This window comes from Molothrus aeneus, chromosome 4 (assembly GCF_037042795.1).
Source record: "Molothrus aeneus isolate 106 chromosome 4, BPBGC_Maene_1.0, whole genome shotgun sequence".
NCBI classification, from domain to species: domain Eukaryota; kingdom Metazoa; phylum Chordata; class Aves; order Passeriformes; family Icteridae; genus Molothrus; species Molothrus aeneus.
In genome coordinates this window covers 39501894-39517750 of record NC_089649.1, presented here as the reverse complement: position 1 = coordinate 39517750, position 15857 = coordinate 39501894, and the positions used below count along the sequence as shown (strand labels likewise).

General features: G+C 34.3%; 1 protein-coding gene across 1 annotated transcript in view; it reads right to left on the bottom strand.

Moving 5' to 3' along the window:
- The window catches only part of TENM3 (teneurin transmembrane protein 3), a 1295372-nt gene that overhangs the window by 1099378 nt on the left and 180137 nt on the right, over positions 1 to 15857 (bottom strand). The window contains exon 3 of the mRNA XM_066548306.1: positions 14462 to 14514. The gene's annotated coding sequence lies outside the window, so the exon portion shown is untranslated. The remainder of the gene's footprint in view (positions 1 to 14461; positions 14515 to 15857) is intronic.

Sequence of the window (15857 nt, the reverse complement as noted above, 5' to 3'; positions counted from 1 at the left end):
GTTTAAGGTGTCTTGCAGGAGTTATATAACACAGTTCTATCTTATGGAACATGAACAGAGCGGGATTGGTCTCCTAACCTGGATGATCAGGTAACTAGGATTGTAGTGTGCACCTCTGAAGGCAGGGATTACATATTTTGGACAGGGCACATCAGAAAGCTTTGAATTATCTCTCTGTTCATTTAATTCTGATCATGCACATAATGCTTTTGTATCTGTAAATTAATTTGTGAAACAACCATTAATTAAAACTTTTAGTGACTTAAAAAAAAAAAAAAGCTCGTGTATTTTATATCTAGATTGACATAAACGGGTATCTTATAGGAAAGGGGTTTGAAAAATTTTACCCTTAAGAGTTGTTGGCCAAACACTGGAATTTAAATCAAAGTCAAAACCAACATAACCTAACTTCCTCAGGGCAACTGAAAATATTCCCAAATTTTACATATGAAATTCTGAAATCACACACAGAGAACAATACTACTCCTTCCTCCATTTCCCACTACTCTAGAGAGTAAATTCCGCATACAAAATAGAAATCCATAATTTCCTAGCATAAAACCAAAGAAAAGAATATGAACGAATGCTCCAGAAACAGGGTGGATAAACTGGCTTTTTAAGCCATTTGTGAGTTCAACATTTTTTTGTTATTTTTTTGGATTCTGTCAACAAAAGAGGTGACTTGCAACAGCTGTTATAGCCCCCTCCCATATTAAATGCTAACATTAAAGATAAACTGAGGGTTAATAACTTTATTTGATGCTAATGTAAAATATCATTGCAACATTTCTAAAGCTTCTAAATATCTTTTTCTTGAAGACAACACAGTTCAAATATAAAGAAGGAACCTATTTCCTTGAAATTTCTTTGATTTCACTTATTTTGAATAGTGGTCAATAAGTTCTACTCTAAAAACTGGTAATACTTATTCTGTACCAATCAATGATCTGACTATCTAATTTTTGAGGATTAGCACATGATCAAATTTTCAATTTGAAAACAAAGGGAATATATGGATATATTTTTCTTCCATTCTTAGCTGAAATTGTCAGACAGCAGTGAATATTTTTGCTTCAGTTGGAGGAAGGGAGAGGTTTACTTCGTATAGCTGGAATATGAAATAGGTTTATATATTTTCCCAGTGAAATCCATACCAATTTGAAACATTAGTGTATTTTGATACAGAGGTCGCACAAGCTGTCTTGTTTATTTTTAAACTTCTGTTAATTGTAGTATTTAACTGGAAGCTTGAAAAACATCATTTTTCCAATATCCTTTTTGTCTTTTTTCCACTTATCAGATATTAGACTCTCCCCAACCCTTGTGTTTGAGTAAAGTGACATTAGAATTGATGTTTTTAAATAAAAAAAAAATCTAAAAAAAAAAAAATCAAGCTCAGTATAGCACCTATCTTGTCAAATACCTTAACACACAGAGATCAAACATAGACTAACTGTGGGAATAGCATTTGTTAATTAATTGGTGCTGCAAAGCCAACAAGAGGAGCACCAAGCATTGTAGATTTTATTAATGTCTGAAAAACTCACCACTTTGTTTGTCTGTTATTTTAAAAATATAAATTTGCTGATTAAGTGCCAGGTCAAAGAAAATATACTTAGAATTTGGCAGACTTTTACCGTAAGAAAAGAACAACTTTAATTTACAATGCCATCCATCATTTTAAAACACAATACACTTTTAGGTGATGCAAAAAAAGGTTTTGGCTTTTTCCAAAATCAGCACATTTGATTTTATCATTTAAAGCGTGCATTTCTTTTTCTACATACATACCAACTTTACATACATATTAATTTCTAACAGTCATAACTATCTATATATTAATGCATTAAACTGAAATCTCATTTTCCTAAGTCTGTGCTTTAGTTCACAGATTTATGCTCAAAATATATTTTCATCTCCATGAACACTTATCTCCAGAAAAGGCATGTACCTATATGCTATATAATTTGACTTCATTTTCAACAGGTCTTACGATAAACATCCAAAGAAACTCTCCTTCAAGAATCAAGACTGGAGTCTGGAGTTTCAGACCTCTGCCATGCGCAGAAATCTGTATTTCAGCTTGGATGCCTCTGTACTGCAGGCAACTGCTGGAGCTCATATTGGCAAACATAGAAGAACTGGTGAGGAATATGAAGGTCAAGTGCAGTCTTGGCTGCAGTGACCATCAGAGAGTGGACTTCAGAATGCTGAGAGAATGGAATGAGGTGACTAAGGATAAGGTCAATGTGTTCTTCCTGTAATTTACTAGTAAGGTCTTCCTTAAGAAATTCAGTCCTCCTGAATTTCTTGAAGTTCTCTCCTGAGAACAGTGGGAAAGTTGGGCGTAATGAAGACTCAATCCTAGTGGAGAAGTATCAGGTCAGGGAACACTTGAACTACTGGGAACCACGAGCCAATAGAACAAAATGTGAGCTCCAACCAGTGCTGAGAGAGCTGGGTGATGTCACTCAGATGACATTCTTTGAAAGGTGGCAGAAACTGGATGGTGTTCCTCAGGACTTCAAGAATAACAATGCCCCTCCCATCTTTAAGAAGGACAAAATGGAGGATCCAGGAAAGTATAGACTAGTCAGCCTGAACTCAGTTCAAAGAGTGGTGTTTTTCCAACAAAACTATCCAAACACATTTAAGGGCAAGAAGGCAACAAATCCAGGCTAGGCTGGATTTAAGAAGGAGAAATCATGCTTGACCATCATGACAGGTTACTATAATGACATTACTGGATTGGGGGACACAGTAAATAACTTTAAGAAGGCTTTCCACACTCCTATAATGAAACACAATGGTCAAAAACAGAAACACAGGACATTCAATTTAAACATAAGAAAAATCTTTTGTACTAGAAGGTTGATCAAACCATGGAACGGGCTGTGGAGTCTCCATCCTTGGAAAAATCTACAACCTGATTGGATATGAACCTGAGCAACCTGCTCTAGTCTAGTTCTACTATGAGGAGGGAGGTTAGAGCAGTCAATCTCATGAGGTCACTTCTAACCTCAGCAGTTCTGTGATGTTTTGATGCTGTGAATTAGTAGTAAATCTCATCAAATGAGGGAATCTCATATGTCTCATTAAAAGCATGGTACATGTCATGCCTGAATTATGGTGGATATTATTACGGCCTTACAACTGCATGGGTTAAAATGCCACTGAAGAAAATTATACATATAATTATATATATGAGAATTATTATATTTATAAAGACATTTAGCTCTGTCAAAACCCCCCTGTTTTGTAAATACACTGAAAATAATTTTGAAACACTTTCAGAAAAAAAGCACATTGTTTAAAATTGAAAATTATACTTCTATTAGAAGTTCCATTAATGGTATTGAAAAATAAAACTTGAAAAATGATACTTTACTTTTCAAATATAGAAGAAATTAACCAGAAATTGAGAAAGGAAAAAAAAAACCCAAGAAATCTGAGAGTGAGAAACTTTTATTTAAAAATCCCCAGATATATAGAATGTACAGGTCTGTTAATGAACTTAAGGTAGGAATATAGTTTCAGATGGAAGAAGTATTAACCTTTGATATTAGATATCTGTCCAAAAGAATGAAGAAAGTAATGTAGAGTTCAAACACAAAAATCAGTTAAGATGCCCTGAAAAATTATATGTTCCAAAGTTACACTATTTCAGTTGGTATTTGTCTTATACTGAAATCTTTGTTTCATTCAAAGAAAATAAGATTGTATAAAATAAATAAATTTACTCCACACTTTCAATCTGGTTTTCATGTTGTCAAGAAAACTAAACATTGATCATTTCCTGTGTGCCTGAAAAAATTTCCATAGTTTTTGATTTTAGTAAGGATAAAAATACAACTTACTCATCCTGGCCTCACTATAGGCTATACAGAATATTTGTAACCATCAAAAGGCCTGAAATCATATCCTTGCTGCCCTACCTTTTAAGCTGTCACTGGGCATAAACAGGGTGAGTAGGGTCATTGAGAATCTGTAATTGCATTTACAACCTCCGCAAGAAGTAGAGATTGTGAATATAAACCTTGTGCCCCAAGACAACAAGAGAATGAGGAGCATTAGGGTAATGAGGTATAAATTCAGGCTTTTTCTAACAACTTCTGGTCTCTGAACTGTGGTAATTGAACAAGTTTTTAAGTCAAATATTCTGGGTGAATTCCAGATACTTTGTTTCTTTAAAGTATTAAACAATCCTCTTGGCTTTAGATAATAAATTTCTATTCGCTTCATGTCCTCAGTCACTGAAAAATACTTTTGAGAAGGATTAGGTAATAAACCCTATTGTATTCAATGGTGTAATGATGCTACATAACATAATATTATTTTACATCCAAGGAGAATAAATCTTTGCCATGCACTATCAGGAAGAAAGTGACTTCAAATACAGATCACCATAATTTCTTGTTATACTATGAAAGAGGCAGTGTAAAGGAATTAGTAGTCATTGTGATATACTAGGGACTATTGAATACAAAGAATATGAAGCTAAATGGACAGCTATTGAATATGATACTGGTCAGGGAATTCTCCATTTTAGAACAATATAGAAAGTACATTTATGCTTCCCACTCCCTCCCAGTGCACTGGATAGCTAAAACAGCGGTGCTCTTTTTTCCCCTACCTTTATTTTCAACAGCATTATAGTGATTTTCCTGAACAAACAACAGCAAATCAAAAGTCACCAGACAGAGGGAGGCATCCTCATCTGTATGTAGGTTCCTTATAGGTATGTAATAATTTTTAAGCATAATATTAACTCAACATGACCCTTCAAAGGGCAGGAAATATTGTAGTAGGTCAAGAATTCAAAGCAAAACCAGGAAGACATTTCCTTCATGTAGATACTCACTACTTGTACAAATATATGTCTGCAGAGAAAGCAAAACCATTAGCAAATGAATTTTATGTTTAAGGATACCCTTTTTTATTGAGACCAAATGCTTTGTATTAAAATTAAACAGTTGTAATAGAGATTCTGTAAAAAAAAAAAAGTAAATCCCAAGGTCAAGCAAGAATTCTACAGAGCTTTCAAAATATTTGGTGGTAACTGTGTTGAAAAATCTCAACTCAGTTTTCAATCAAGTCCAAAGTTTTCCTCTGTTTAATGTTATGGCTCCTCAAACACATAATTCCAAAGCAATATTGAATTCTCTAAGACACTGAAGAGACTGGGGTTTCAGATCTGTAATGTGTTGTGAAAGACCAGAAAACAATTGTCTCTTTCCTGAATTACTATAAAAACCCTTTTTAAGACTTTTAATATACATGTACTTCTGAAGTGATGTCATTGTTTAATTTAAGGGAAGGGCAGAAAGAGAACACCAAGAGCATGATTGTTTAGGCTCATCTTGAGGGCCCCTAAATAGCCAGAGCAAATTCTTGGCCCTTGTTTCATTTTCAGGACTTTCAAAATGCATTCCAACTCAATTAAAAATTTTGAAAAATGCTACACTTCAGGGTTGGTTATGAATCATTTTGTATGATGCTTTATATTGAGAAATGAGTGACACCCTGCATCTTTTTTCAAAGACTCTGCAACAGATAATTTGTCAGAAAATTCTGGCAAAAGACAGTTGAGATACAGATCTGTGCTAAAGATAATGGTGGTAAATGACACTGATAAACACTCATGACCTACAGTAGTTTGATAAACATTAGAGAACCAACATTCTACAATGAATTGTAAGAGACAAGTTTCCTTTTTAAAAATTCACCCAAACCAAAGAGATTTTTTCTATATCACTTTCATTATGTACATATCATACTTTAAAACATTTTTAGACAGCATTCAGTTGTAGATATTCTTTTCTACAGTTGAACAGTCAAAGTGTTAAAATTGCCTGAACTAGAGCAAAGAAAACATTTTCTCATCATAAGTAGCTGAAATTCCAGTGTAATTGAACTGAGGTCCATTAAAGGATATTACAGACCTGAATGGCAAGAAGGAAAGAAAACAAAGGAAAGAATACATGAAAAAAACTCCATCTACTGACCTGATCAGAAACAAAATTTAATAAAATTTGAGAAAAATATAATTGATTCCTTTTTGATTCCTGAAACCAAAAATGAGTTGTCTGTTGCTGTGTTACAATGCAATTCTCTTTTTCTTCCAGACTTTCAGTGTAAAGCCAGGAACAGTAAATACTGCTTCCCTTTTAGAAAATAGTATAATCCTAAAAACCATGATCCATTTAATCTTCAGAAGCAATTGGCTGTCTGAATAATAATTACAGCTCAGACCAGTATGCTATGTTCCTCTTCCATATCACAACATTGCTGCTATTATTAGTAGAACACATTTAGTAACCTTCACTCATTTCATCAGGAGATGCTAACTGCTTAACACTTCTAAATTAAAGTGCAGTTATTCTGGCATGCAAACCAAAATGTAGGAATTTTGGCTTAAGCATCCTTTATTAAAAGGAACAAAGGAATTCTGCACAATCCAAATACCACTGTTCATTTAGCACAGTGCAAAAACAAGTGCATGCCTGCCCCTCAGCACTACTTGCATAATAAACTACCATGTACTTTTAACTGGAAATATTATACCTTGGTTAATCCAGAATTTAAATGCCTTGTGATGCCATGGATTTTCCAAATAAGTAGGACCTATTTGATTTAGCTTTTGCTTCATTGTGCACAATTATGTTGTGTGATGCCCAGTGTTACAAATGCTTCATAACAGTGCTATCAAGACTTTTTCTTCGTAGAGCCTCCCTATAGCCTTTCATTAAAATGGCTTGAGGAATGCAGATACAGGATGACAGCAGAAGCCTTGAAATAAAGGCACTGATTGAAACCGGGAGCTTACAGACAACTGCAGTCAACTTCTGGTTATGAGGGAAAATTAAAGTTTCAAGGATAACAAGTAGACAAACAGCAAGAACCCAAGTATGCAAATTACAGCACATACATGCAGTGACTGAGAGCATGCTAAAAAAAAAAAACGTCCCCAAGGTGACACTGAGGAGAAAAACAATCATATTCATAAACATTACAATTCCTTGAGGGAAGGAACCTCCCTACTATGAAAACTGGCCTTCTCCTGCTGGAGGACTTGAATGGTGATAACTCATGCTAATCTTTTCCTCTAAGGCAGAAGCCACCAGCCTCAGGAGCCAGGGGGACCCTGGATGGGTTAACACTGCACCAGGAAAAGAGGTAGATGCTAGAAAGAGTTTTTTAGTCTTAAGCAAATCTAATTCAAACTAAAAGCATTCCTATTATAAAAGGACTACTAAAGGCTTTGAAAAAAAATTTAAGACTTGAACAGATAGTAAATTCTTTGTTTTGCACAGCTGGTGTGCTCCTTTGGCCTCACATAAACTGCAACAGGTTAAGTACAGGAGTCTGATGGAGAACTCACACAGCCTCATCTTGGGGGACAGCCAACTGGTTGTCAGAAAAAAAAAAATTTAAGAAAATAACTATCAGCTTGTGAACAAAGTCTCTGTACAGAAGACAGAAAACAACTTCTAACAGAGAAGATATGTCAGCTGTGAGAGCCTCATACTTTTCAAGTTCAAGAGGAAGATCATAATAGAAACATAAATGCAGCAAAATCTGAACAAAACCAATCACATAAAAAGGAGGTGAATATGTCTGTACTATTTACAGACCACCGGAAGAAAATGATCTTTAAGGTCTGCATGTAATGCATATGATATAATCAGATTATACCAGTGAGAACAGAATTTTATAAAAAAAAATAGCTAGCAGGGTATGAAGAATATTGGGTGAAAATTGCAATACCAAGATTACAACAATTTTGATGCTATGTACACATTTCCTGTTAGTTACCAGAAGGAAGCACCATGCAATGCAACTACAGAAAGCAGTTCTTGGCAAACAAATTATAAAGAAATGTGAAATTTAATAGACACTTTGATGACTAAATCTCAAACTGCAATATTGATTAAACACAATGTGGCTGGGATACCAAGAAGTAAAATGACTACTTCAGAAGCTACAATGATTGCAAGTACCATTTGGCAAGTATCACTTACAGAATTAGACTCACAGGAAGGGGGGGACGGGCAAGAGGATAATGACTGACTAAACCTTATATTTAGGCGATACTTTGAGAATTGAAATCCCACCCTAAGTCTGAAATAAGCAAATCCCTTCAGTTTTGCTTTGCTTTTTATTTCATGTTTAGTTATGCATTATGGCTCCATTTTTTCCTGACAGACACCCTTGACAGCTTACATAGTGTGCTGAGCTGTTTTTACAACCACCAGTGAAGCAGAGATGCACTACCTCTGAAACAGACACAGAACTCTGAAAATAGGACCTCCAGATATTAACAACAAGAGAGGGGGAAAAGCAAGCTTGTTTTCAGCTTTAATTTGTTTTACTCAGTTGAAATGTGATGGAATGAATACGAAAAGATAGTATAAGAATGAAATGTCAAAACCCTGTAAACCAAAATATCTCAGGCATGCATTATTAATCTTGTTTGGTTTACCAATTCAAATCTGGGGTGGCAAGCAATAATCCTCTTCTGCAAAAAGAAGTTAAAGAAATAAACTGGAAAATGCAGCAGTTTTGAAATGCATAAACATTACAGATGCTTCATTACCTTTGCTATTAAATAGTGTCTAATTACACAATAGCCTTGCTTTGACAATAACAATTCTTATCTCAATTTTAAGAGTGGCAGGAGTAAACTTTTTCAGTTGGGTATTTTATTCTATCTCCTTAAATCCCTTTGACTGGATCACAGCACTTTGCAATATTAATATTTTTTTGGCTTTTTCCAGGTAGAATAATGCAATATCTTTAAATGAGTTCAGAGTTCAACTGTTAAATTATGTAGCATAAAATAAGCATAGCTTGTCATTTATCTCTGATATATTATTGTGTTCTTAGGTTACTGACAGCTACAATCCACAAATTGTGTATCAGTTTGAAACACAATACACTCATTTTCTCAAGCCTTTTCTATAAATTAGTATATAGCCTCTTAAAAATGGTGTACCAGAAAGTTGAACTGTGAAATAACAGAAAGCTCCAAGACAGACGTGTAATGAAACTCAAATTAGCAGAGCATTTCAAAGAGAAACACTTACAGTACAAGATAAAGAACAGCCAAAGGAGATATTCTGTAAAGAAAAATAAATTTGAAATCTTGTACTTCGAGCTGGGGAGGAATGAAGATGTGGGAAGGGGTTAGAAAGGAAAGCAGTTAGGGTACAATTCAACTGGTAGAGTCTAGAGATTTTCTGTCTGAGTTTCATGCTTCAGTGGCATTTACAGGAATCATAGAATGATTTAGGTTGGAAAAGACCAGATCATCAAGTCCAACCACAAAACTAGCATTGTCAAGCCATTGCTAAACCATGCCCCCAAGTGTCACACCTACATATCTTTAAAATACTTTTGGGGATGGTGACTAACCACTTCCCTGGGCAGCCCGTGCCAGAGCCTGACACCTGTTTTCATGTAAAAAAAGGGCCAGGAGATTTAGGCACTCTTTTTTTCTGGACTACCCAGCAGTTCCCAAACCAGTTTGCTCCATAACACTTGCTGGAACTCAGGTGCATGACAAAATTCAGACACAATTATATGAAAATGCACACATCCTGAATCCCAAAGATAGGAGGGATGGAGGTAAGAATTAAAACAGAGAGATTAAATAAGCAAAACCCCAAGCAGAGAAGATCAGTAATGTATTACTGCTTACTGCCAGAAACTGCTACTTTTTTCTCCCAATGCATTGTAGAAATTTAAATTTTAATCTCTCAACTGGCATACCACATGCCAACAAGAAAAAGCAGAGTAGATTCCTGTCTTTTCTTACTTTTGGGCAAGTGAGCTTAGCAGGAGAATTTCTAAAGTAAATTCCTGCTCCTGAGTAGAGGATTTATATAAATCCAGCTAATGAGACTAAGTTGTCAGAAACAGCAGTTAATATACAAAAAAAAAAAAAAAACAAACCAAAAAAACCAAAAACCCAAAATCCCTCAAACAGAAAAAGTAGCAGAAGCTTTGGGATTTATTACTATTTTATAAAATTCCAAAAGAAGAACTGATTTTTCTACTAACATGCCTTAGTTAATAGATAATGAGTGAGAAAACATTTCTACATTTTATACAGTTCTCAGGGTTAGTATGATGCTAGACTCTGAAAGTTCAGAAAGCAAAAGCAAAAAACCCTGAATTATTTCTTCTCTCTGAAGAGTCAGGATAAAACCATTTAACTGTACATATTTTAGACTGATGACACTGAATCAAATAGTGTCTGCATGTAAAGATACCACAAATAGAAAAGTAATTGATTTTTTGTAAATCTATTTTTTTAAATAGGATTGAGCGTCCAAGAACAGGCCAAGGGAAGTTCACTTATCTAATCAGTGAGTATTTATGTAATTTATTATATATTTCATGTAAATTACATATTGAATCCATATGCATGGAAATAGACCTTAACTCTAATTCTATTCTCCAAATTTAACAACTGAGCCCAAACCACTTCTTTCTTTTCCGTTTACTGTGCCTGGAATTTTCATTCAACTGGACAGAAAGAAATTTGTGTTGCCTGGTATAACTCTCTACTAGTGAGGATGACTCTCACTAGATGAAAGGTAAGAATTTTTGTTGGCATGAAAAACTTGCCAGGGTCCTATTATAGTCAGTCACAGGATTCTGTAGTACAGTAAGTAGAATGCATATTAATTGTGTCCTTCAGGGACAGATCTCCTATTACATTTTTAAACAGGTAACCTCAGTTCCATATCCTAAGAAATTAAACCAGAACAAGGTTTAGTCACTAGAAGTAGCATTAATCCTAAACCATGAGAGGATCAGAAATCCTGTCACTTCACTATCATTTTCACCATACCTTAGGATTTCATAATGATTAACTATAGGTTAATGCCTGCTCCATACATTCTTGACTGTGGATCTCACTCAGAGGGGCATAACTCTTTTTGTGCTCTATGTAGGCAATGTAGGTGTCTAAGGATGGTTCTGAGTATTATTCTTGCAATGTCTAAGTGTATTTATGGATCCTGCCTGAAATAATTTTGTCTGCTGGATGATGTCATCTCCTAAATTGCATTGATTTTTCTTGAAACTAGTCTTCCAAGTCATTTCAGTTCTTTGAAAACCACTATTATAAGTCTTTCGAGAGATTCTCCTGACCCTCATCTCTTTTTCATCACAACAGCTATTTCTGTCTTAAAGAAAGAGAAGTAGTCACATAGATGAAAATGCTACTGGTGGCAACTGTATTTTTTCTCCTAATAGAAACACACCTGCTTGACAAGTGACATTTTAAACTAAACTCATGATACATGCTTGAATTCAAAATTCTTCCTAACACACAAGAAAAATAATCTCAACTGAAATGCTCTGGTACTTAATATATCTCCTCTAAGGAGAAAGAAAACAAGGCAATAAGCCATGCAATAAATAAATTTTTAGCATACATACTCTCAAGGCCCTTCCATCACATTTTACCAGGAAAAGTAATATTTAAAGTGCTCAATATAGACAGGATTGGCCCAAAACTGAATAAACACAATTGCTCAACTGTGTTAGAGAAACAGGATTGAAAACAGCACTTTTCAATTTTTTACTGAAATTCAGAAAAAAAACCTCAACTAGTATTTTTTAAGAGGTAAAAAAATCCCTCCCAAATTGTTTTATATATTAAAACTACTGCATTGATATAATAATGGAATTCAGAAAGATAGAAAGCTATCTTCTTTGGAAATAATTGTCCTCAGAATTTAACTAGCATCCCTGAAGTAATTCACTGCTATGAGAGGTACTTATTTTGCTTTAAATTACCTCTAAAACTTTACATGCCCCAGAACTACAGAAGGGGGAAACTCAGATTGCTATAACCACCTGTACAAGATACAGTATGCCCATCCTTGCATTCCACACGCTCATGACATAATATGTAAAAATAAAGTTGATACTTGCCCTTTCCTGTCCCTGTTGTTGGATTGTAGTCCTGCTGTCAATATAAGTTATCTTCAAGAAAGAGCACAAGATTCTGTTTAACTCTCTTCTAAGCATCTCATGTCAGGCTTGAAAGGCTGGATTCCTTTTATCTCTTGTCCTCATTTCCTATCATGTACGTGTCGTGCACACATGTTCACAGTATTTGTGTAGGGAAATATATGTGCCAAAGCTTAACTGGATAGAATAAACTACTTTGCACCTGGAGACTTCATAGAACCAGTACTCATTTAAAGTGCATCCTAAAATAAACCTCATACTTGGGAAATAATATTATGTACAAATTAAAATCACGCATTAGATACAGAGAGTAGCAGGAATTGATGGCCATTTTTCTATTCCAATTAGAATAATTTATAATATACAGTACATCCTTTCAGGTACAATGTGCTGACATCTTTACATGAAAGGACAGAAAGAGTAATACATAACAATAAACTCCCAGGACAGCATCAATTAACACTGCCAGACTAAGCAGTTCTTCTTACTTATCTTACTAGCGTGGCTTATTTAATAAACAAAACCAGACTTCTCAAGAGGGTTGTAATGTCATTAGTTCTATTCTTCCTTTAACCTCCTATGCTGAATAGGGCTTTTTTTTCCCTCATAGTTAGATGTACCTGTCAGAAACGTGACATGTATTTTCTCATCCTGATACTTTATGTCCTTCAATGATGATTCTCCTAGGCACTCTCAGTGGCATTCAAATAGGACCTTGGAGTATGGCACCCTCTCTTTCTCCTCCTTTGTGCTTTTCTTAGCACACTTTTTTAAACTCTTCTATATTTTTCACCTCTAACCTTCCTTTTTTCCTACTTTTACTGAAATATTTTCACTCAGCCAATACCATTTCAATCTTGGCATGATCAAAGTCTATCAAAGGTACTTTGGAAAGTAACAAATTACCTCATCAATTTTATTTTTTATAAAGACAAGACCTGAAAAGAAAAAATAAAAAATGGAACCAGCTTGGCAAAACATCTGCACACACAAAAAACATCAGCCATTTTATGATATGATTTCCTTCATAATTTTCAAAGTAGAATAGACTACTCAAAATTTTGAATTTTTGGATGAATCTAAGGATTACAGGTGCATGGGAAGAATAAAAGAGAGGGCTAGGTAGCAAACTGAGGCATAAGGAAAGTGGCTTCCCATATCCCACAATGCCCTGGGATTTCAGCCAAGAAAAGAAATGTAAAAGGTTATTTGAAAGAAAGTTAAAAAAAAAAAGAAAAGATGAGCAGGACCAAAGTCAAAATACTGAAAAGCTGAATATTTCAGGAATTCTTCTGGGATGTAAAGACCATGTGCTTGAAGTCCTTGGTCAGTCTGGGAATACAGCATGTTCTGAAATGAGCCTTTGACTTTTTTGTCTCAGCTTAGATACTCTACCTACATGCTTTTGCCTCATAAATGTCCATAGCTCAGATGATATCTGGCACAATCCCCAAAAACTTGTGGAACTTTCTCAGAACCTCTCCATTAATATCTGTTATTAATTAGCTGTGTTTTGGGAAGACAAACAAGTTATGGGACATGTTTTTAAGGCAGGGTAGAACAGTATGGCTACATATTAATTGATATATTATCTCTTATCCTGTCAGTGTATGCATTAAAACATGTGCATAAATGAAGTGTGACAGGTTCTTAAAATACCTAGTACTTTAAAATAAAGTAGGCACAGAGATGATGAACAATAATTATGTTCTTTCTTTCTCTCTGTTTAGCAAATCAAAATTTAGGGCAGACCACAATGTCCTTGTCATCCTCTCTAACTTGATGACTTAGAAATAACAATTTTAGTGAAAACTTGTCCTCTGTCACCTGTGTCCTTGAGAGAGAAGAATATTTTCTGTAAGGGTGGACAGAAGGGTTTAAAAATCAACTATTTGTTGCAGGGAATGTCGCTGAAGAACAATGAGGTACCACAAACAGAATCTGAACACAATATGACACTGAATTATTCCCCACAACTGAATGCAAACCAAATGTATTCTAAATTGAAACAGCTCCCAAAATTAATTAAATCTCTGAAACAAAACTCAAGTTTATATTTCTTAGAGGAATGAAAGAAAGTTGCATCAAGGAAAAAGTTTTCAAAAAGTGAAGATAGAAAGCTTTCATATTGACAAAAAAAGAATCCTTACCATGTCTAATTTTCTAGTATCTTAACGGTATTCTTTTAATCTTGCACAAGGAAAAATATGGTAAAATTTTTATAAGCTTTTAATATTTTATTTCCTCACTAATCCTTTTTGTTTCTGCTGTTATGAAATGAATTAACCTTATCCTTTTAATGAAGGGTAACAAGAAAAAATTTCTTTTATATGTAAAGAGTTTCACAAACAGGAAGTCTATGTCAATTAATGCCATCTGCAATTGTTTATCAGCCAGACAGTCAAAAAGTCATTTTCTTTTCTGATTAACCAGAAGAAATGATCATATGAAGGATTTTTGAAGAGGTCCTTACCTTTGAAGTCTCTTGCAGTTTCTTTTGGCAGTCTGTGGAAAAGGGATATTTACCTGTTCAAAGCAGATAAGGTATTATTAGTGATATCTCAGAATACATACTGTAAGTAAACCACATTCATTAGTTAGTTAAATATATATGGATTTATCTTAATTAGGTTCCCCTCTGTGTATTTCTCTGATTCTCATCAAGGAAGCTGCAGGGTTCATAAAACATGATATGCTCTGAGAAATGCAGAAGGTTAAAAGAAATTATCTCAATGTGATTAGAGTAGTTTTAAGTGCTGACCTCCCACTTATTTTTGCATTTATGGGCAAAACACCTTTATTAGTCTAATCATATTTCAGTACTTGTTTAAGTGCTAGCAACAGAATTTTCAACAATATCTGAAATCCCAGTGACTATGCTTACAGAGAATTTTGTAGTCTAGCATTTTCTTCTATCTTTTTCCTTTCCTCTTCACCTGCCCTCTCTTGTCTAGCACCTCTGGTTTAAGTTCTGATGGATCAAGGCCATTTTTTATTTCTCCAATTGAATATTGTCTTGCACAAGAGTATTCTGACTCAGAGGTGTTATAACACTAAAGATATGAAAATAAATGCTTAGCAATTTAGCATATGGTACTGTTATAAGGTGCATACAAAAACTTAAGAAAAATATTTACTAATTGCTCATACTACCTACTTAGTAATCTATTTTAAAAAGTTCATTAAATTTTCTGCATCAAATAGCTTATTCTGAACTTACAATATCAGGAAACATACAAAGAAACAAATCTATTTCCAGAGCTAAAATTAACTTATTTTTCATTCCTTTCATGACTTCAGTGATCACAGAATACATATTTTGTAGAAATTTCACCTTATTTCCTGTTAGATTGTAGCATTTGGAGGCATATCCCAACAGAGTGGAAGCCTCATAAATACAGCTTTCTGATAAGAGCACATCAAATTTACTGTCTCACTTCAGTGCATCTGTTGTTTTTCATTTCTTTTCATCATTTTAAAAGTACTGTAATGATAACTGAAACTTTCCTTTTGCCTTCAATATGAAAACATGAAATAATGCCCCCAAGATTGCATATGCAGATGATAGCAGCGTTTCACTCTGTTTCAAGAGCAAAATTTGAAAGAGTCTTTTTGGTAAAAAATAAGTTGCTTTCATTTCTGCCATGAAGAAGCTTTTTAGTGAGAGTGTTTCCAGGAAAAAAAACCCAAAAAACTAAAACAGTAGTTGAATGGGAAAGTATAAGTAGGGGTGAGAAAAAAAAAAATTGTAAACATAAGAAAAAAGGATTTTACTCTTTCATACACTATTTACTACACTAGTAAGAGCCTTCATATTTATGCTATAAAATAATTTGCAGCTGAATATCTTTTATATTTAAAACTTATTT